A 24,443-nucleotide genomic window follows, 5' to 3' on the forward strand; every position below is an offset into this window, starting at 1 on the left:
ACCAAAGTCTATGACAAAGCTTGTATTCCCCGCCCACCTTAAATCCCTTCGCACCCCTCTGTCAGCGTCTTTTGTGTTGTAAATGTGTTGATCAGCACAAGCAGCAAGCAGCCTGCTATCCCATCTCCCTGCCCACCGCCAAAGTTCAATTCACAAAGAAGGTTCTCAGTGCTCAGTGTTTATCTTGGGGTGAAGTGCTGGGTAAATAATATATCGTTGTTTGGAATACATACATTTCATGTGTGTTCCTTGTCTACAACAATCTATGTAAACACATCGTTAAAACAGAAACATTTTTCATGTGTGGCAAAGGCGCTATATGGGCGTCGACCTGACACAAACTGACAGCAGAGGCACATATAAAAATAAACAAAAAGGTTTTTATTTTTTCTTCAGCCGTGGGGCAAGTCTTCCCTTTGTCCCACAGGCCTTACACAGCCCCAAAAACACCCCAAAAGAAAGTCATCACAACACACAAAAGCACAAAGCAAAACACCACCGCAAAACACTCTTCTTTCTCCTTCACTCCCCCAAGGCAGCTTTGTCCTCCTCCTCCAGACTCTGGCGCCTGAGTGGTGGTCGCTGGCTCCTTTAAATTAGGCACCCGGAAGTGCTCCAGGTGCTTGATTGGCGACACCCGGCTGCACTTCCGGGTGTGGCGAAATTACTGCACAGAAGGGCCCAGCAGCTCCCGCTACAGCACCCCCTGGCAGCACCTGCGGAACCCAACAGAGCTGCACCACACTCCAACCCCCAGGCTAGGCTGCTGTCTAGCGTTCCGGGGAAGGTATTGGGTCTCCCATCTTTGTTCCCCTGGAACGTATGCCGCAGGGGGGTCCCAGCAGTGCACAGACCCCGGCCGCCTGCTATACATGTTTTATTAATAATTGACAAAATGTAGACATGAAGTGTATAATGTGTGAAGCCTGAAGTCCAAATATCAAATAAACACTTTCACAAAAGGTACAAGTATATCAAAACAAGTGCACTTTTATTCAAGAATATAACTGCAGAGAAAGAACTCGCTTTAGGGTGTAACATTGACACACTCCTAATATGATTGCTTTGGTGGTGTCGCGGTAAGAACTACTGACTTGTAATCAAGACGTTTGTGGTTCAGTCCTGGGCGCCTCAGTTTTGAGAAGTGAGCTGCTCTTATTGTTACTATTATAGAATAAAAACATACATTTGATTTGAGTTTGTTATAGCTGGTGTAAATTTATGGTACTTGTAAAAGTCTTTTTTTTTTTTTATTGAGTTTTATTCTCTGTCATGTTCACACACCCCCCAATCTGACACTGCTGTTTTCAAATAAAGACGTGCTATAGCAGAGGTGAACTCAGATGTGGATGAAGGTTCTACATCGGAGAAAGAGAACAGAAGACATCCCCGCAAGAAACGTCCACTCACACATAAGAACAACACAGCTGCACCAAGCGTAAAGGTGAAAGATGGCACTGTTTGGATGCAGCAACATCCTGCCAGTCAGTCTGCCCCACACGTGTCCTTCAAAGAAAAAGCAGGGCTTACAGAGCTCACCAAGATATCGTGCAAAGTCCTGTTTGTGATTATGTTTTGTGATGGTCTTTACATAAAAAAACATTTATATGTTACTTATATAAAAGCCACATCAAAAATTATTTACCTTGATTTATTTACTTATCTTCCTACAGCATAAAGTCACAAGTAGACTGCAGAGCCTCCTGTGTTTCATTGACACGGGCATGCTGACACAGTACATGTGTACTGAAGTGACTTTAACTGCAGGTGGAAAATCAGAACAATTTTATGATTGGGTCCATGATAGGGGACAGACATCTAGAAAGACAAAAAGACTGCTTTGTAAACCAAAATTCAAATGCTGGGGACATGGTGGAAGAGAATTCAGAATGGCTGTGTTACAGCTGTAGAGTCTTGGTAGAGGTTCTGTTTCATGTCATGTTAGACTAATTAGTGAGTTTAACTGGCACAGCCACAAGGCTGAAATTAATCCCTAGATGGGATTCCAGTCAATTGCCTGGGCACAATCATACAGGGCCAACTTAGAGTAAACAATCAGTCTATTCTTCTTATCTTTTTCTAGATCTGGAAGCAAACTGGTGAAAAAGCACACAGAAACTCAAGGAGAATGTGCATAGTGAATGCAGATAGCTGCCAAACTAGGAATTGAACCTGAACCCAAGAGATAGGTGGGTGCTTAACTAGCCACTTGTTACTCAACTGAAGACGAAGGGGTAAATAATCCACAAAGGGCGTGGTTAATCAATGGAGTTCCTTGGGGGTCAGTCCATGGACCATTTTTTCCATGTGTATGGGCAGAATGGTGGCTCTGAGGCTAGAGATCTGCACTGGCAATCGGAAGGTTGGCAGCTTAAATCCCATAGATTTCAGAAGTGACTGTACTCCATTGAATCCTTGAGGAAGACACTTAACCTGCAATTGCTTCATTCTGGGTATGACGTTAACCTGCAATCAGCCATGCAAGCAGGTCCTTTAATTTACAGGGAAAACTTGGGGGTTGGTGGCAGGATTGGCACTCCAGCCAGAGTAAAAAAAAAAAAAAAACTCAGACTGTTCCAGTGTGGTGCACCCGGGTATGGCAGGTGCGGCAACGCTTTATCAGAGCATGCTCCCAACCCCTCTCTCCATCTCTCTATGCTGACCAGATCCATCTACGGAAGTGTGAGCCAGTGGCAGCAGAGCCCTCTTGTAGTTAAAACCAAATCATTGGATGCAGTGTGGTGCACCACCCTGTAAAACACAGTTGAGTGTTCAAATCCAGATTGGAGAAGAAATCTCGAAAGTCAACATCAGAAGAAGCATGATAAACAGCTAAAACAAAAATTATTGTTAAAGGAATAATTTGCCCCAATTGATTTTTTTTTTATATATGTTACTTATTCCTATTCACTTTGTAGTGGTGGCCAAAAACAATGTTGATCTCAAGTTTTATGCAGAATGGAGAGAAATAAGTAACAGATGCTGTACAACAGCAACTAATGTGAAAAACACCCATGGTGTCATGCATGCGCATCAGAGGATCGCCTTTCAGGCTCAGCTGAGGTATTCAGTACAACTCCAAGATAAGGGGGAGTGCTGTCACTAATGGTATAATCTCTTTTCCCCTGCACAGTGCCAGGAAGACACTCAGTGATGCCAATTGATCCTGAATAGCTCCGGCCCTTCCATTCAAGATGGTATAAAACCAGGTGTCCCAGGAAGGAGGTTTCGCATTTTGGACTTGAGCCACCTTACTGTTAGGATGAAGCTCTTCCAAAGCCAGATCCACTATGCTGAAGCCTTTGAGTTCAATGACCTATGAAGCAGATTCAGCAGCAATTGCCTCTTTTTATTCTTCGCACTACTATAGGTCTATTTATTTTCTAGTTTTCTGGGCCTATATTAAACAGGCTGGCCCAGTTGGCACCCCAACTTCCACAATCCTCACGTCAGTTATCTATGTATATTCTAAAAATGTACAAAACATATGCATGTACGTTAAAATATTGTTAAAAATGTTACTTCTGGTATAATCCACAAACACCATAAACATAAAATTAAAGCCTCATGGTAGTTACTTTTTGAACTGAATACAAGACTCTTGACCAACAAATAAGGGGAAGAAGTGATTTATCAGTTCAAAAAGTAAATCCCGTAAGGCTTTAGTTTCATGTTTATGATTTGTTCAGATTGTTCTGGAAGTAATTATTTTTCTCAATATTTTTTGCAAAAAAGCATGTATTTTGCACATTTTGACCATACAACTGGATAACTGATGTGTGGATTATGCAACGAGAAACATAACATTTTTTTTCTTTTTACCATGGACATTTTTTCACATTGTTTGTCGTTGTACAGAATCGGTCACTATTAGCTTCTATTATGTCGCAAACAAACATTTTTCTCTTCATTTTGAATGAAAACAGAGGAGCAAAAATATTTCTCACCCACCACTACAAACTACATGGGGTAAGTGACGCATTAAAAAAATATTCCTTTAAGCTGGTAATCCAAAAGAGCAGTCAAAGATAAGGAGGCATAAGATCAAACAAAAATGGGTGATACAAGAGCAAGTAAAAGGTACTAAAATTATTTATTTGAAATGCTCTTGCCATTATGTCACTGCTGCCTAATTCTTGCTTCACGGCATCAGACCCTAACTGCCAAAGACAAATTACAAACAAAAGAAGTGATGGGAGTAGATCTCCTACCACATCCTTGCATTTAATGTTTTTAATTTATATGAATGACATTTCATTCTGATGTAGTTAGTAAACTTTCAAAACTCTTACATGACACTAAAAGTGGAAGGATAGAAAACATTAAGGAGGAAGAAAAAGCACACGGGCAATCTACAAACACTGGCGAAATAACACTAGAATTACCAGAGCCTATGAAAAAACTCGTAGATCCAGCCCACCTTAAATCCGTTCGCACCTCTCCCTCAGCGTCTTTTGTTCTGTAAATGTGCCGATTAAGACAAGCAGCAAGCAGCCTGCTATTCCATCCCCCACCGCCGCAGACCGTGCACAATGTTCTCCCAGCTCATGCCTTGATTGATTATCTGGGAGTAAAGTGCTGGAGTTTTAGAGTGGAAATAATAGATTGTTATTTGGAACACATGCATTTCATGTGTGTTCCGTTTCTACAATAATCTGTGTAAGCACATTGTTAAAACAGAAACGTTTTTCATATTTTAGTAGTAAATGAAAAAATGTTGGCAAAAACTATATAATGTGTGAAGTCTGAAGTCCAAAGATTAAATAAACACTTTCACAAAAGGTTCAAGGACGATATAACAGCTTCCGTGGTGTAGCGGTAAGATTTGCTAACTTGTAATCAAGAGTCCCCAGTTCAATCCTGACTGCCTCCTATATTTGAAGTGTGCGCATTGCCACAGGTACACACGTCATAAATGTAGGAAGGATGGTCCTTGCGTGTGTGTGAACTGTTAACATTTGAATGTGATGATTGCATATAGTGCTGAACTGACCTCTCTGTACTATTGTTGCCTCTGCATGTCCTGGAGTACAAAAGAAACAGCAACATGTGGGGACTGGCAAGATCGGGGAAAAAAAACATGCAGTGTTATACGAATGAATATGAATAATATGAATAATGTTGCATCCGTGCCACAATGTTTTCCTAAATGTACTATACAAGTCATAAAATGAATAATTCCAAATATCATATATAACTATGTATCTGCTTTTTTTTTTTTTTTTGACATCATAGACCATAAGGCGCAAATGAGTGTCTGCTTAGAATTCCAAGAGCAAAACTTAAAAGAAGTGGTGAGGCGGCCTTCTGCTGTTATGCACCTAAAATCTGGAATAGCTTGCCAATAGGAATTTGCCAGGCTAATACAGTGGAGCACTTTAAGAAACTGCTGAAAACACATTACTTTAACATAGCCTTCTCATAACTTCACTTTAATTTAATCCTGATACTCTGTATATCCAATTCATTATAATAACTATTCATGGTGGCTCTAAAATCCATACTAACCCCTACTCTCTCTTCTGTTTCTTTTTCCGGTTTCTTTGTGGTGGCGCATCTACTCAAAGCACTGTGATGTTCCAACATTGATGGATTAAAAGCCAGAAATCTGCATGACCATCATCATCAAGTCCTTCCGTGAGAACCTTAAATACAAAGAGGACTATTTCATTTATGTTAGGTAGAATGCCCAGAGGGGACTGGGCGGTCTCGTGGCCTGGAACCCCTGCAGATTTTATTTTTTTCTCCAGCCGTCTGGAGTTTTTTTTTTTTTTTCTGTCCTCCCTGGCCATCAGACCTTACTCTTATTCTATGTTAACTAATGTTGTCTTATTTTAATTTCTTACTTTGTCTTTTATTTTTCATTTCTTCATTATGTAAAGCACTTTGAGCTACTTTTTTGTATGAAAATGTGCTATATAAATTAATGTTGTTGTTGTTGTTGTCTCATTTTGTAAGATTTTAAACCCTAATTGATTATTTGAGTCTTAAACAGCTGTATTCATTGTTTGAACTGCTCCTTATTAGCCAACAGGTGCAAATGACAAAGGAACCAGCAGTTGTACATCTAGCTTGTCTCCATTTCCGCCCGTGTGTATTCATCATTCACTATTTGGTTTAATGAAATACTCAGAACGAAACTGAAGAGAAAGTGAAGAACTGAAATTTACTGATCCATTTTAGGCTTCAAATTACTTGGACAATACATGCATCATTAGAAAGGAAACAAAAATCTATGATTTAAGAATGAACTGACAGTGTAGAGTTAAAGCATTAACAAGGTTTGAAATTAAATAAGATCTGTTAGTGGTGAGGGTCTGCTTCTAATTAAGCAACAGGGTTGGACAAAAATCTGCAGCCACTGCAGCTCTCCAGGATTGGAGTTGGCCACCCCTGTAACAGCACATGTGTGGTGGTGAGCTTACTGGCGCAAAAATGACTGCCATTGCATCATTCAGGTTGATGCTACACATTAATGGTGGTTGAAGTGGCTCCCCACTCACTGCAGCACTTTGAGTAATGAGAAAAGAACTATGTAAATGTAAGGATTATTATTATTATTATTATTATTATTGATAATTACAGACATATCCAGTACTGCATAAAAGCATTGAAAATGATGAATAGTGTATGCACAAGTAAGCTACATCAAATGAGAAAACATGAAATACATTACTCTCAGAACTGGTGTACTTTTTAAGAACTGTTTTGTTTTATAAGCAGAAACAGGTGACATACAGAAAGGAAAACAATGAATTTCCAAAGAGACGGGATCCAAATTTAAATGGTTTATTGGCTAAAAAAACAACCACGTGAAGTATTACAAAAATAGTCTATTAGGAAATAAGGCCAAACAGAAAAGTAATTCACAAGGAAATAAGGTCATGTGAGTCTTAAAGAGTCCTAAGAATACAAAAGACCTTGAGACTCCACAAAATGACAAATGCCTAAATATCCAAAAAGACCTAAAGCAAAACTGACTTGAAGATACAAAAGCAAAAGGGGACACACAGATAATAGAGAAAAACGTAATGTCTTGGCTGTTAGTCTGGGGCCTGTGCAGGGTCTGTGATGGCAATCCTGAGGTGTTATGGTATTTGTACTAGAACATTAGAACAATCGTAACAGTCCTACCCGCTTAATTCTTCTAAAATAACATCAAGTCTAGCTTTTAAAGTCCCTAAAGTCCTACTGTCTACCAAAGCTAGTGTGTGAATTTGTCCAATGAGTACAAAGGCATTTAAATGTGCACAGGTATATTAATTTATGCAATTAATATTAACTTAGAGAGCATCAGTCCTGAACCTTTCAATAACATATAAACAATTCACTAAGTGACCCATACACAGTTCCAGAACAAAAAAAAAAAAAAAAACTATATTGAAGTCAAAATATAAAGAACAACAGTTTAAAAGCACATTAAGGACTTGATCCTGGTCAAGACTGAAAATTTTAGATACAAGCACAGAGAGACTGCATCACAAAGCTGACTTTTTTGTGAATTTCCCATTGGGATTAATAAAGTATCTATCTATCTATCTATCTATCTATCTATCTATCTATCTATCTATCTATCTATCTATCTATCTATCTATCTATCTATCTATCTATCTATCTATCTATCTATCTAGAACATCAGAACAATCTGGACAAGAACAGGTCACTCAGCCCAACAAAGCTCGCCATTTCCATTTAATTCTTCTAAAAAAACATCAAGTCGAGTTCTGTAGGTCATTAACGTCCTAATGTCTACCACACCACTTGGTAACTTATTCCATATGTCTGTGGTTCTCAGTATGAAGAAAAACTTCAAATGTTTGTGTGAAATTCACCTTTAAGTAATTTCCAACTGTGTCCCCACATTCTTGATGAACTCACTTTAAAGTAACAGTCTCCATCATCTGTACTAATTCCCTTCATAATTTTAAACATTTTAATCATGTCTCCTCTTAATCTTCTTTGGCTTAGACTGTAAAGGCTCAGCTCTTTTAATCCTTCCTCATAATTCAACCCCTGTAGCCCTGGAATCAGCCTAGTCGCTCTTCTCTGGACCTTTTCTAGCACTGCTATGTCCTTTTTGTAGCCTGGACACCAAAACTGCACACAGTACTCCAGATGAGGCCTCACCTGTGTGTTATAAAGGTTAAGCATAACCTCCTGTGACTTGTACTCCACATATCAGGGCGCTATATAACCTGACATTCTGTTTGCCTTCTTAATGGCTTCTGAACACTGTCTGACAGCTGATAGTGTCAAGTTCTCTACGACTCCTAAATCCTTCCCATAAGATGTACTTTTGATTTTCTTACCGCCCATTGTGTTTTCAAACTTAACATTTTTACTTCTTATGTCTAATATTTTACATTTACCAACATTATATTTCATCTGCCACAAATCTGCCCAAGCCTGTATGCTATCCACGTCCATCATAATGATTCAATGGATTGAATGTTTGCCATTTTTGAACATTTGTTTTAAAGGATAAGTTTTACATTTTCAAGTCATCATAATATATATATTAGCTTGCCACATGAAACTGTTAAGGATTTTCTTCCCCCTGGCACACATAAGCTCCATTATAAAATGCAAAAGCAAGCTAGTTATTTTTTACATTTATAACATATGCTTCACTTCAGAATTCAAATTACTAAATATCATGATTGTGAAGAAATAACTTTGACAAAATACAAAACTTCTCATTTAAGCTTCTTTCCTAATTGTTACTTCCCATCGTGGATTTTTTAAGGACTAAATCATACTTTTACACTTATTTTTATTTTTGAAATTGTTTTCACTTACTATAAATTATTTGATACTGTTTTGATTTTTTCGGGGCTGTTGCCCTTCTGAGTTTCATTGTCATGATGCAAAATTGGTTGCTATGGAGTGCGGTACTGGAAGTGATGGCACAATGCAATAAAGATCAACATCATCTGAATTTGTGGATGTTCTGAGTAAGCAATCTTTTGTGCATGTGCTTTTTTAGTGCTCTTTAGATTTCTTGGATCCTGACTTTTCCTTCTGAAAGCTTTCCTACAATTCACCGGGTTACAGTTTTGTTTAGACAAATAATTGGACTGACTTTAGGTTTCGGTTTTATGTTTTGTTTCACATTTCTTGTCCTGGCCTTCCCCATTAACTCTGTAGGCCTTTCCTTGTGCAAGGCTTAACATAAAGAGGAAAGGGAGAAACTAATTTTTCATCTTTAAAGGGCAACAAATTCACTAAAAAATTAGACATACCTGTATATAAACGAAACACCTGTGTGTGTGTGTGTAGAGCAGTCCGATTGGCTCATGCTCAACCACAGCCACTAGATGGCGCATGCATGCACTTTTAAATGTTTTTCAGTGCTTGCTGCAGCTCACTTCTCACTATAAGAGACCAGTGTATAGCAAACTGCTGCACAACAATGACGTCATGCTAATGACACTGATGAAGAGACACAACGTCAAAACGAAGTAAACGCCGCGGCTCGTCAATGTGCAAGTGAAACACCTCAACGACTGAGGGCACAGCTTTTCACTAAAACACTGTCTATCTGGAGGCATTTTATAATAGGACTCATACAGTATGCCAGGAATACAGCAAAGATATGGCATCGCCAGTGTCTTCTTATGAAAGCCATTGGGGCCGCAAGCACAGGTGGGTCCACATCCTCTGCACTGGGTAATTCTTAAGAGTTAGCTGATGCCACTCCAAATTCACAAATATAGTCAAACTGCAGGGAGTCTTTGGGTTGGTTTTTTGTCCCAAAGAGGACACACAGCTGTATTTACTAAAGATGAACAATCCCAATAAAAAAACATTTAAAAATAACAGAAAAAATCTAAATAAAAATAGAACCTTTAACAGAAATAAAACAACAAATATAAACATATAAAACAGGCTATAAAAAACAAAATTAAGGACTGGACTAGAGCCATAACCAAAACATTGGCAGTTCTTCCTTGCAAAGTGGAAGGTACATGAACTTAACATGCATGTTGACCTTAATGTTATAAAATAAGCAGATAAAAGGAATGAAGGAAAGTTGGGGTCCCAGATGGGAGAACTCTCATTTATTGTTGAGATGAGTTTGAAAGTTAAGAAAATAAGTATGTAAGGACATTGCCGGCTTTCCCTTTCGCACAGTGAGACAGAGGTCTTCCTTCTTCCACCCATTTGAGATGAACTTGCCTGCTGTAGAGATCCTTTTAAAGGGGGCCAGCTGTGATAGTGGCGGCTCAGGGGTACACAGAGCTGGTTAGATCTGGTCACAGTTCTTTTTCCAAGTTGGCTCTGAAGAGGTAGCAGAAAGAGAGATGCGACTTCTGGTTTGGGTCATGTTGGCTCTGACTGATAATCATCGAATGTCAAAATGTTTTTGCTAAACTGTTGGCTTGTGGGCTATTGTGTAACAATGATTACATAATGTATGTTTGCATTGAGGTTTTATTTGTGTAAATGTTGGCAAATAAAATATCATGTACTGTGACTGGTGTTGTTAAAGAAATGCAATGAAATAAGTAATTATTTGGAAGCAGCTGAGCTTCACTTTTAAATGTGTGTTTTCAAGATGACTAATCATTTGAACAGGAGCTGGCCATTCTTTACTGTTATTGGTTAACTGAAAAAGGCATCTGAGAGGTAAAACACTGCAGCTTGGCTACATTTTCTGAAAAAGCATCTTCTGCATTAAGTCCAGTGAGTGATTTGAAGGTCTTCAGAGCTAAGCCAGTTATTGAAAAAATAATCAATCAGCATTCTAGCCAATACTACCTTAGGAGTCTTAATGTCATGGTAGAAGCACTTCATTCGCCTGCCATTCCTCAAGGCTATGTGGAGCAAGGTGAGCTCAAAGACTTTGCCTTCTGATACAAGCCTGTACTTCTCTTTAGGACATTGCTACATGAGGGTAAGGACAGAAGGTCAAAAATGAAAAAACGGAGAAAATGGGCCAAGTGAAAATGTTAAAGCAGCATGTTGCCTTGCCTTACAAATAAACATCTATCCAACCTGTAATTAATCTCTAAAATGGTATTGACTTGTCAAGTCAAAAGTGATTTAAAAGGACAAAAGTATCCTACAAATTGGGGGAAAAGGCAGATAATGAATATCTGTTATTTTTATTTTCACTCTGATATTAATCATGTGAAAAAAATGTTATGCTATCGCCTCAGTATTCAGACTTCAGCTCAGAGTTTACAATAGATGTTCTAGGCCTAGTTCTTTACTGCTTTAGCCTCCATCACATTACACGACTTTTTCACTGATTTTTAGCCGTAACTTTCAGTTATATAATCTTCACAAGTCATAACAGTCACTGCCAGTTGTGATGTCAGTAACAACTCATTCATATCACATTGTGACTAGCCATGACAAAAACAGAAGATTTATTTTCTCTTGCACTTAGGGGACACCTTCATGGCTCTTTAGGGGTAAGATATTACACTCTGGGACAAGAAGCGTGCCGTTGCTAACTACATCTCCCCTTTTGCCTGCAGCTCAAGGAGCAAAACCCAATGATCCCTGGCCACGGCACAGGCTCACAAAAACCTGCCCCTTCAGGGCCAATTGCTACAAGTTCAGCTTCAGAGATGAAGTAGGTGTTCAATCTGAGCGACCAGATAAAGAGAGAACTAAAACCATACAAAGAAACCTAGAGATGAAAGGGACTATAGCCTGTTTTTCTTTTGTCATTGTCCATGTCCGCTTTAGATTTACATGACCCCCTGCCCATTTTTTACATGATCCCATTTCCACTTTGGTTTCAGTTGATTATTAAAAGGGGATTGTCAGGCTGGTATCCCAGTCCTTGCTCCCATGTTCAAGTCATCAGTCATATTCATAAAAGCAAGCATTAAGCAAGAGTTAACAGCCAATTGTTGTGAATTGCACCACACATCCATCCATCTAAACATTATCCAACCCGCTATATCCTAAAAACAGGGTCACTGGGGTCTGCTGGAGGCAATCCCAGCCAACACATGGCACAAGGCAGGAAACAAACCCCGGGCAGGGCGCCAGCCCACTGCAGTGCACACACATACACACACCAAGCACACACTAGGGACAATTTAGAATCACCAATGCACCTAACTTGCATGTCTTTGGATTGTGGGAGGAAACCCACGCAGACACGGGGAGAACATGCAAACTCCACGCAGGGAGGACCCGGGAAGCAAACCCGGGTCTCCTAACTGCGAGGCAGCAGCGCTACCCACTGTGCCACAATGCCACCCTTGCACCACACAAGATTTTGAAAAAATGAGCTCTGTGGTGTTGTGCCTGAGTGCTGCCTGCCTCTTGAGAACCAGATACCTTCAAGATACAAAGAAGCTCTTGCATCTCATTGAGCAATGAAGGAAGCAGTCTCCTACTCTGCAGATGGGACAGCACAGTTCTGAATATGCTGTATTCTGAAAGAAGAGCATTGCTGTTGTCCAGCTATGATGGTATACAAGAATGAACAATCTTCTCACTATCAGATTGTAGCAGAATTGGAGGGCACCTGGTGATTTTCTTCAAGCAAAGTGGTAATGATTTACGGATACAGTAGATTGAAAAGAGAGGAAGGAATCAAACTTGATGCACATGCTGGATATAACTGAGATGTCTGGTCTTTAATTCTACCATGGGATGAAAGATATTAAAGAGCTGGATCTCATAACAATAAAGACTTTAACTGGACATTAACTGTTATAAACTATGCTTCATCCAACCTTCTCTCTTCCTTAGACATTGTTCATAGACACTGTGTGGAAGGAATTCATTTACATGTATAATTGAACATCTTCCACAGAGCAATGGAACTGAACTCCTTGAAGTATTGTCTAATAGCAAAAAGCAAAATGGATGAGAATAATAAACACATGGGTCAGATAACTGATCCTTGAGGGACTCATATTTCACACTGTAAGTGGGATGAAATTCTCGTGGAGTGACACAGAATCCTATCAGTAAGATATGAGTGGATCCAACGAATATCTCTCTCTGAAATACAAATGAAGGGCATAAAGATGACCAAGTGATCTGTTTTGTGGATATTTAAAATCTTTCTTGACCTTTAGATTTTTCTTATTTCTTTCCCTTTTGCCCTTTTTCATTTCCCTCTGTAATTTTGTACCCTATTATATCTGCAGACTATTCTAATCTAATCTATCTATCTATCTATCTATCTATCTATCTATCTATCTATCTATCTATCTATCTATCTATCTATCTATCTATCTATCTATCTATCTATCTATCTATCTAGTAAGTATTCAGACCTCTTCCCTTTATGCACACTTAGTTGTGTTGTAGGGTTAATTTTTAATTGTTTGCTCATTAGCTCACAGTCAACAGAAAGGTTTGCAAATGTTTTAAAAATCCAAAGCTGAAATTGCTCATTTGTAGAACTATCTAGACGGAGTGTAGATTGATGGCCAAAAATGGCAAATTCCTCCATTTAAAATGAAATCTACAACACAAAAATGTGTGAGGAGAGTGAAGGGGTCCGAATCCTTTCTAAATCCACTGTATCTATCTACATATGCTGTATATTTACTGTTTATATAAAGATATAAAGGACCCCTTGAGATCTGGTGTAAATGCATTTCTGACATATTAATGGCGTGTTAAAATGTTTTGAGGCTAAATTAGATCCAGATACAATTCAGATACAACAGCATGTTAATGGTGTGTCTAAAGGTACATATTGTACATTCTCAAAGCTGCTTAAACTGCTCCTATTCTGTCAGAATCAGATACAAGACAAAAAACAGCTCTGGTTGTGGGACCAATTCATCGCAGGCCAAATTCATATACACTGAGCTACATTTGGAGTCACCAGTCTGCCTAACTTGCAGGCCTTTGTGTTGTGAGGAGAAAACCAGAGCACTCAGAGATAAACACATACAGGCATGGACAGAATTTGAAAAACACATACAGATGAGATCTAAACCCTTTGAAACTAAAACTGTTAACATGTAAGAAAACAATGTGAACGACTCTGAGCATGTCATAAATGATATGCAGATAGACATACCTCCAAACATATATATACATACAGTATTTAATGCTTAGCATGACTTCTTTAGCTTGCCAGGCATGACAAGTTGCTGCTTTACAATTTGGTCATTGGAGTTCTGCACAGAGCAGATGACCTGATCCCTGGGCAAGGTCGTCTGGTATGTTCATGACACTTGAATTCTGATCATTTCTTCTTTATGCAACTGTGGTAATGTTTTGGGTGAACTTTAGTTCCCTCAGCTTCCACTTAGTTTAGATTTGATGACCTCTGCTTGAACTTGTTGGTTCAAATTAAGCTGCTCATTAGCAGTTCTGACACCAAAATTAGACAGATGCCAATACTGAAGGGGTGGCGAAAAACAATTTAAAAAGGTTTGGATAATAATTGAATCTGGGGGAATTCTTGAAAAATGCAGTTTAATGTAGACAAAGGTAAAGTGCTATAACCAGAGAAAGGAAGCATTAATTATAAATACAATATGGGTAAATGCTGACCCAAAAGAAGAAACCTCTGAAAAAAGATAGAGGTTTATATTGATACAGCATTCTTTTCATCTAGAAAATGTACAGAAATAACTGTAAAGGGAAACAAATCTGTTATGGTGTATTGTAAAAACTGTAGAATATAAATGAAGAAATATCAATCTCAGACTGTATAATGCGCAGTGAGACAAAACCTATAGCAAAGTGTGCAGTTCAAGTCATCATGCCACAAAAAAGACATTGTAGCTTCAGAGGCAGTCCAAAGAATAATCTGGTAGGCCCTGGGAATTAAACCATTTTTTGTCTTGAATTTTCAAGGAGTTTGATAAAGTTAATTCAACAAAATTCTGTAAGTCCCATTCTCGAGAACAATGGTGGAACATAAGGAGCAGTGAAGTTTCTGAACTAAGGATTAGAGGGACAAAGCTGTTGTGCAAATAAATAATAAGCTTCCTTTGGTTATTTAACTTATTCAACATTTATAAGAATTCCTCAGCTTTGTCTTCTTAAGAAGTTTAAAAAAATATATAAAACTGTATGCTCCTTGTAATCACCTACAATGCCTATTAAAGGTTTTCACATTTCATTGTTATACAACACTGAATCACTACGGACTTAATTTGTCTTTCTGACATTGACTAATGCAAAAAAGACTTTAATGTCAAAGTCGAAACAAAACACTGCAAAGTGGTCTAAAATAATTATAAATTTAAAACACAAAATATGTTGGTGTATAAGTATTCATCCCCTTGAAGTCCGTATTTATTCAATGTGTCTTTTGCAGCCATGACAGCCTTGAGTCTGTGTCACTGCAACACTGCCACATCAGAGCCAAAGCACTAAGCTAAGCCATGATCAAAAAGTATAGAGCAAGGATCAAAGCCAGCAAATAAATACATAAACCACATGAGAAAGATTTAGAGAGTATCCGTAATCTTGGACAACCGAAACTACACAACCTTTGTAGCACTGTGATGGTGACATCACACAATGCACAACATGTCATTCAGTATATTAATTTGGTGGCAACCAAGAACAAATGGTCCACAAAATAATGGCACCCATAAAAAATGGCATTATGGGAAAACAAAAACAAGATGTGAACAATTATTAACTAGTTTAAAACAAAATCAAAAGTTAACATAATTGATACCATTTACTTGGCCCAAATGGGGATAAAGCATAGAAATGGACAAAAAGGGATGTAAAGAAAATGAAAATAAAACATAATCACAATAGAGAAATATCATCATGCCACATCACCCTCTACTTCCAGTCTGAATAAAACCATGTACTTAATGTAGTCTATTAACACAAGTAATGAAATCTGTCCCTGGCATTTGTGAATGTCTCATGTTAAAAAAATATTTTTTCAACAAAAACGTGATAACTGACTCCTAGATGAAATAACTAAAAAATATGAAATGCTCCAACTTTCATATCAGTTAACTTAGCTGCCAAATACACCTGAATATTATGCCATGCCTCCATTTTCTAAATTGTTTATATTTTTGCCTCCATTGGAAACATTTTAATGGTGACACACTGTTGACAATGTTTCTTTATTACAGCTTCAGCCTACTTTTATCGTTTGTTGTTTCGTACCCTGCAACTTCAAGAACTACAATATTCTCCTTGCTTTGAGAAAGTTTCCCTCTTATGAAAGACACCAGACATAATACCGCAGAAAGAGAAGAATGTGGTATTGATCATGCATTGATCTGAGAGAAATTAACCTAGGAAGCCATTGAGTGTCCAATGACTACATCTCTTTACCACTGCTGTTTATCTGTCCCTGTGTGATGTCATGAACCAAGGATGGACTAGTGCAACAAGATAGGTGTTAAAATTGCTTAGTGTGTGTTGTTATAAATTAGACAGTGCCCAATAAATAGTGCAGTACGGTCAATAAATTATCCAATTAATACTCCATAAAGACAAGGTAATTTAGTGAGAGTTAAAATCAATAAATAAATAATACAAAGGAATGTAAAACCACAAAGTTAAAATTGGGTTTCTTTTCTTCTCTCTTCCTCAAGCCCCAGTGTGTCTCTCTCTCTCTCGTCTCTCCCACTCACCCAGCAGGTCAACTCCCACAAACGCAGTCCCCTATTAGTCAGCCTCCGTCCCAGCCAGCTCAGCCAGTACCAGCAGGGATGGCCACAGCCTGGCTTCATTGTCCCACCAACATCCCTTGACTTCCAAAGGATGACCTGCAAGACCATTTATTTTCTACTGTGAAGAGGAGACTTGGTGCTTCAGGTTTGACAGGGTGAGTGGCAGTAAGAAAGCCATTCCTTAAAGGACAAAATAGGGCCTTGGAATACCAGCTGTGGAGTACTGCAGACTGGACAAAGTCTCATCTTCACAGTAGAAACTGAGATTTGCTCTTTTTGACCGTTGTTAAGCTGTGCTTGAAGCTGTTGTACTGTGTGGCACCTATTACGCAAGCTGTTGACCCTCAGAAACTTGTTTTCTAATTGGGTTGTGACTTTCGGTATTCCAGATCTCTTCCTTCAAATTGCCTTTGGATTGTGCAGGACACCATTGTACTCACTGACAGTTTGATATGTTTTGCAGTTTCCCTAAATGAAAGGCCAACACTTCTAAGAGTAATAATGCTGTCTCATTTAATTTGTTAATTGCTATTTTCTTGCCATTATCACAGGAATTTACAACTGTCAACAGTGTAATATGGTCCAAGATGTATGTCAGAGGGTGTATTAACTCAGTCTGTTCCAACTCTGCTTTAAGACAGACAGAGGGTTTTGAAGCAATCAACAGAAGTTGGAACACCTGTGCAAACTGTTTGCTTCAACTTGCAAGGCTTAATTTACTTTAATTGCTGCAGAACATCTGTAGGTTGCAAACTATTAGTTGTTCACTGAAGAAGGTCCATTTGTAATATTCTGGTATTTCCTTTTCTTCTGTTTTTGCTAACTTAAACTGTAAATTTAAACCTCTGTCAGTTTACTGCTTACCATTTTAGGTCATTCATTGCATTTCAACTGATTACATTAGAAGAAAAACTGGAAAACCGGGGTGTTGTAAAACATTTGACTGGTTGTGCAATGTCATCCAGCATCAACAAGACAGTGGGATTGTCTAACGAAAAAAGGCATGTGGATGAAGTAAGATAGTAAACCGCACAGCTTACATCAGTGTGTGTGGGCATCACGTTATTCAATGTCCACAGAAAGTTCAATAAAAAAGGCAACAAGACATACAGAGATGGAGGGTATAAGGCATATCTGGTGAACAGAGGTTCATAAATGCCTGATGCAATGGAAACATTGTACAATTAAGCGCATTTCAATAAATGGGTGTTACACTATGGTAGTCAAAAATGGGTGTTACACTATGGTAGTCAGACATATGTTTGACTTTGGCAATTTTAACAATTAGTCACCTAATTGTCACCTAAGAAAACTAGAGATTTTTCCCTTTTGTAACCTTTATTTTCCTTTTATTACTTGTAAAGCACATTGAGCTACACCTATGGTATGTAAGAAATGTGTTATATAATCAAATGTTGCTGTTGTCACAAAAAGATCTGCATCCAGCTGTGACAAAAACTCCTAGAGGTCAGGCCCGTCACCTGACTATGATGAAATCCTGCAACAGTTATTTCAGAAATTAGACCCCTGTTTCTAGTTATAAATATTGTATGTTAACTGCTTACTTTGGTTAAATGTCCAGTTTCATATATTTTTAATATAGAGCATGTCCCTTTGACAAGCTGCCAGCACTTGGGTACTTTGGTATAGTACTGTAAATTCAGATGATTGCTTTACTATGGCACCAACAATAAAATTTCAATTAACTCCACTGTGCTAGGCCAATGGGCAATGATGGGAGTGACATGGAAAAAGAAGTTTCATTACTGTGCAAGAACACTGGGTATAAATCTGGCACTGTAGGTGTCTTTAATTTGATGCTTTTCTGCTCTGTGTGATTGAAAACTACTCAGCTGTAAATAAAGGTATGGGATATGATGGGTGTACTGCTGACTAGAAAGATCATTGATGGCATAATGTTAATCAGCACCAGTGGTCTATTCATTGTCGGGTTAATTAATTTTACTATACTGGTATAATGAGTTGTACAGTATATAATAAATGGTACATTTAATTATTTCATTATACACTTAAAATTTAATTGTTGATGTCCCATTAAATGTCACAGGTGTGTTATGATAAAAGAGGTTTTGGTAATTCAAAGGAGAAGATTACAGATGAAAGCTGCAGCCTGAGGAGTCCTATGTATATAAAGTCAGGTGCCGGTTTGGCAGAAGGATTAAAGTCCATTAGGAAAAAATGAATTTATATTATCAAGAGGATTGTCAGGATTCTTCACATCAGCCACATGGCTTCAAAGCATGTTCCAGATTGCCATAAATTTATTCTTGGGTTCACCTTGAATGCAACTTAGGGTGGCATGTTGCTCCATCAGTTAGCACAGCTGTTTCGTACCCTCCACGTGTCTACACAGGTTTTTCTCCCATATCTGAAGACGTGCATGTTAGGTTAACAGGTGACTATGAATTTGTCCTCATATGACTGAGTAAGAGTGTGTGATTGTGCCCTTAGACGAACTGCTACTGCTGCCTGGGGTTGGTTCCTGCATTCTGCTACTGCTGTCAAAAGCGGCATTTGTTCCTCTGAACATCCCCCTTCAAATATCCTCTTGGTATTTGTCCCTGAACTGGATAACAGATGTAGGAAATAGATGGATTAATGCCCTTAATTTCTACCAGTATCCTCAAGTACACAATTTACTGTGAAAGAATTACGCTTGATGAATTTCATAAAATGACTTGAAATTTCTGAAGAGCTTGATTAGGCTTTTAAAGAAATGACTGGATAAAATGTACTCCCTAAAAAGTGAAAGTACAAGAATAAAGTCAACTGAGTACATGAAAAAGTTAACTATTGACTAAAATAAAAAAAAATAAAGCTGAAAATTTTACAAAACTTGCTTGTAAAATGTCTTTGATCTTAAAATCTAAAATGTCACCAATTGCTCAATTTGTGCAAAGACAGTTTGGTTCAGGTGTGCCACATTGCAGCAATGGTTAGATCTTGTAGATCTAGTGTGCGGGGTTTTAATCACAAAGGCATTGAATATATTCAATAATCTTTTACATTTATATAACCTGCTTATTCTTTCATATACAACATATCGTATTTTAACAGGCTGGCATGACATTAACACCAAGTCAGCAGCAGTACGAGCCAGCAATCCATTATTAAAAAGTCTATCAAATAAAGATGAGCCTGCCACATTCATACAATCACCATTCCAGTGTGGCTAAAGTGAGCTATTCTTCTAAACACAGCAAGTTACCTAAATGTGCAACAAGATGAACAAAAACCCAAAAGGTCTGCACTGGCACCTCACGTAGGACTACAGTATATTAGTGTAAGAAGCTGGACAAGGAGAAGACCTACAGTCCAACTCAGAAAGCACTGAGCACCACAGAGACCCTCTAATTCACATGCTAGCCTCTTCCGAGGTGCTGTTGAAAAATCAGAAAGCAGAGACCTATACAGTTCAGGAGGAAAAACAACCAAGAGACTGCTAACATCTGCAGCTCCACAAAATTAGGTTTGCATGCCCACATACAATGGTCAGATCACCACCCAGAATTCCACTGCATGAATGCACAGCACTGAACACCCCAGCTGTGTCACCAAGCAACAAAATGCTCAACACCCTTTCTGTTGCACCCTCAGCACTGCCTGTACAACTGAAGCAGAAGAGAAGACCACCCCGTCGTTTCCAAGAGTTTGTGCATAAAAATGTTTACTCCCTGAGTTGGTTTATTGAGTATTTTGTTGGTAGAACACATTTTCTTAACCTGCTATTAATCCGTCTTATTTCATATTATAGAGCATGGACTTAAAAGCACACCTCTAGCAATATCTCACTATGTGATTTAGAATCCTTACCTGCCTGTGATCCAACTGCAAAAAGAAACAAAGTTATACATACAGTATTTGCTGAGCTGCCAAAGCGGTGCCACAAATTCAAAGTCCAGGAGTGGAGGAACAGTAGGAGATGGAATCAGTATGGTGTGTAGTTTTTTAGAAGAGCTTGCAACAGAAGTAATGCAGTCACTAGAGATGTCAATTGCTTCCTTGGTTTCCACAATTAAGCAAAAGTGGATAATTACCACTAAATGACTCTTGCCTCATACATCCACTGGGCGAATTATTAGGTACACCATACAATAGCTAGGTAGGGCCTCGTTTTGCTCTCAAAACACCCTCAGTTCTTCATGGCAGGTGTTCCTCAAGATATTGGAAACATTTCTTTGAGATTATAGTCCATGTTGACGTGATTGCATCATGTAATATCTGCAGATTTCTTAGCAGCACATTCATGCTGTGAATTTCCAGTTCTACCACATCCCAAAAGTGCTCTTTTGGAATCAGATTGGTGGCTGGGAAGGCCACTGAAGAACACTGAACTCATTGTCATGGTCATGATATCAATTGGAGAAGATGTTTGCTTTGTGCATTATCATACTGGGACACTTGCTATATAAATATTTTTTTTATTATTGTTATTATTATTATTAGTAGTAGTAGTATTACTGGAAGTACCCATTAGAAGATGGGTAAATTGTGTCCATAAAGGGATGCACATGGTCAGCAACAATACTCAAATAGACCATGGCATTCAAATGATGATTGTTTGGTATTAACAGGCCCAAAGTGTGCCAAGAAAACATTCCCCACACCATTTCACCAGCACCACCAGCCTGAACTGTTGACACAAGGCAGGTAGGGTGCATGGAGCAATGGTGTTGGTGCCAAATTGTGATTCTACCATCTGTGTGCCTCAGCAGAAATCAAGATTTATCAGACCAAACTACATTTTTTCCAGTCTTCGGCTGTCTAGTTTTGGTGAGTCTGTGGCCACTGCAGCCTCAGCTTTCTGTTTTTGGCTGACAGGAGCGGCACCTAAAGTGGTCTTCTTCTTTAATAGCCCATTTACCTCAAGGTTTGATGTGCTGTGCATTCTGAGATGCTTTCCTGCTCGCCACAGTTGTACAGAGAGATTAACTGAATAATTAAAGCCTTTTTGTCAGCTCGAGCCAGTTTGGCCATTCTCCTTTGACCCCTCTCATCAACATAGTGTCTCCGTTTGTAGAATTGCTGCTTGCTGGATAAGTTTTGTTAGGTACCATTCTAAGTAAACTCTAGAGGGTGACTGGGCAAATCCAAACAACTATAGGCCAGTAATCTCAACATGCATTCTAGGTAAATTAATGGTAGGAATTATTAAGAATAAGATGGAGCAACACATGGCAAGAGCAGGAATCTTAACAGTCAGTATGGATTCAGAGGAGGGATGTCATGTTTTACTAACATGTTGGAATTCTATGAGGAACTAACAAAAGAATGGATCAAAGTGGTGTGTATCATATTATGTGTCTGGACTTTCAGAAAGCATTTGATAAGGTGCCACATGAGAGGTTGGACATCAAACTAAAAGAAATGGGAGTTCAGGGTGTAGTGTATAGATGTGTGCAGAATTGGCTCGGACACAGGAAGCAGAGGGTGATGGTGCGAGGAACCTCTTCAGAATTGGCTGATGTTAAGAGTGGTGTTCCACAGGGGTCGGTACTAGGGTCGCTGCTATTATTAATATATATACAGTAATCCCTCACCTATCGCGGGGGTTACGTTCCAGAGCCCCCCCGCGATAGGTGAAATCCGCGAAGTAGCGACCTATATTTATTTTATTATTTATACATATTTTAAGGCTTTATAAACCCTTCCCACACTCTTATAAACCTTTCTCACTTTCTTGTTAACCTTTCCCACGCTCTTATAAACACTTCCTATGATCTTAAACACTTTCTACATTCTTAAACACCTCAGACCAACACTGCACACTGCCTGCACGCAGCGATCAGACGTCAATGTGTCTGCACTCGCTTTGTGAAGGGGGGCAGCTGAACTCACGCTGAGCAGAAATGGACTTTGTGCTGCTTCTGCCAAAATGCCTGCTTGTCGCTCTGCTCGAGGAGTGTGTGTGTGTGTGTGGGTGTGTGAGAGCTGAACGCACCTTCGCTCAAACCCCCCCCCCCGGAAGCGCAATAGGCTCCTGCCACTTCGCATTGTCAAGGGGGTGGGGAGCTGAATGAACGCTAAGGAGAAGTGGACTTTGTGCTGGGTTTGTGCTGCTTGTCGCTCTGCGTGTCAATAATTTAAAAGCCTGTACAATCAGGCTTTTAGGTGTACATCACCAATTTTCCTGTCTCACTGTCTTGTCTTGCGTGAAGTTAAAATGTTTTATAATAGTGAGATGTTACTCATATCCTTAGCCCGACATCCACATATCATATGTGTTAACAAAGTGTGTTTTATAAGTTTACATGTGTTTAAAGCATGTGGGATGGGTATTTTAAGGCTTAAACTAAAAAAATGTTTATTTATATGGTCTTTCTATATCACGGATTTTCTCCTGTTGCTGATGGGTCTGGAACATAACTTCCGCGATAGGCGGGCAATCACTTGTATTTAAAAATCCGCGAAGTCGTGAATCCGCGAAAAGTGAACCGCGAAGTAGCGAGGGATTACTGTAAATGATTTGGATAAGAATATAAAAACAAGCTGGCTAAGTTTGCAGATGATAGCAAGATAGGTGGATTGGTAGATAATCTAGAATCCATTGAATCATTACAGAGGGACATGGACAGCATACAGGCTTGGGCAGATTTGTGGCAAATGAAATTTAATGTAAGTAAATATAAAGTATTGCATGAAGGAAGTAAAAATGTTAGATATGAATTAGGGCTGGGAATCGATTAAAAAAATAAACTAATTACTCACATAAATCAATGAAATTAATCACGATTAATTGCATTTAACATTAAAACATGTAATTACAAAATTAATACATAAATCACAAAGTACATACACACTGAATTATAAATTTAATGTAGAATGAACACAAAGGGACAAAAAAATAATAAAGGCATACTTTAAACTTAAACAATGACCTTAAACATGAACTTTTTTACAAAATACTACTTGAGCAAGTACAACTGAATTTGAATGCCTTCCTAAAAGGCAAGTTGAAAAGAAGGCAATAAGAAAATGAAGCCAAGACATTAATTATTAAATTGGCATAGACAATTTAACGAGACAAGGACATATCAAAGTAAAAATTAAACGGTCGAAACAACTGTTGAACTTGAATTCACTGCTGAAGACTAATTTAAAGGTTCCGCCCCTTCGGACAGTTTAGCACATCTAAGAGATTTATTGCTTTTTGGTTGGTAGAATATTGTGGTGTGCCTTGGGATTTTTTGGGTTACAAAAAGTGTGTCATCATAGAAACATTGTTGTGAAAAACTGCTCTACCTACTGCTTTGCTCCTGGCATGCTAAAAAAGATCTTTGTAGCTGCTATTTCGCTTAAAAACTATCACCATGCATTACTTGGGCACTTACTTTGCTTTATTTGCATAAATTAGTGAAGATATTGCAAACTGGAATAATGAGTATGGAGTTTTCATTATATTAGGGCAGTCAGCACAGTAAGCTACCTGGCAGACCGGACAGTTAAGTACAGAGGTACTAGAGACTTATTTTGGTTTTAGTGCCATTCAAAGGTAACTTATTTAGCACTTATGTGAAATGATATTGATTCATTATTACAGAAACATGAAATGAAAAAAAAAAGACAGAGCATAATTTTTACCTCAACTTTCCTCTAGCATTGCACCAGGACTGCCATAAACCCATCCCCTTTCATGACACTTCTCTGCACCTATCTCACTATGTGTTGTGGGAACCAGCCCGGACACAGACAGGTAGACATTGTTTTATCACCCAACACACGTTTATTTACAATTACTATATACAAGATGCACACACAACCCATTTCACCCCCAAAGTCTAGGCCTCTTTTCTTAATGCCTTTTCCTCAGGTCTGCCTCCACTCCTC

The 24,443-nt window shown here is 38.6% G+C and overlaps 1 long non-coding RNA gene across 1 annotated transcript in view; it reads left to right on the forward strand.

Annotated features, from left to right (window-relative positions):
• The first annotated feature begins 5,283 nt into the window (after window positions 1-5,283).
• Window positions 5,284-24,443, forward strand: part of LOC127529565 (uncharacterized) — a 475,934-nt gene continuing 456,774 nt past the window's right edge. The window contains exon 1 of the long non-coding RNA XR_007936190.1: window positions 5,284-5,759. This is a non-coding gene — a long non-coding RNA (uncharacterized LOC127529565). The remainder of the gene's footprint in view (window positions 5,760-24,443) is intronic.

Source organism: Erpetoichthys calabaricus, chromosome 11 (assembly GCF_900747795.2).
Source record: "Erpetoichthys calabaricus chromosome 11, fErpCal1.3, whole genome shotgun sequence".
NCBI classification, from domain to species: Eukaryota; Metazoa; Chordata; class Cladistia; order Polypteriformes; family Polypteridae; genus Erpetoichthys; species Erpetoichthys calabaricus.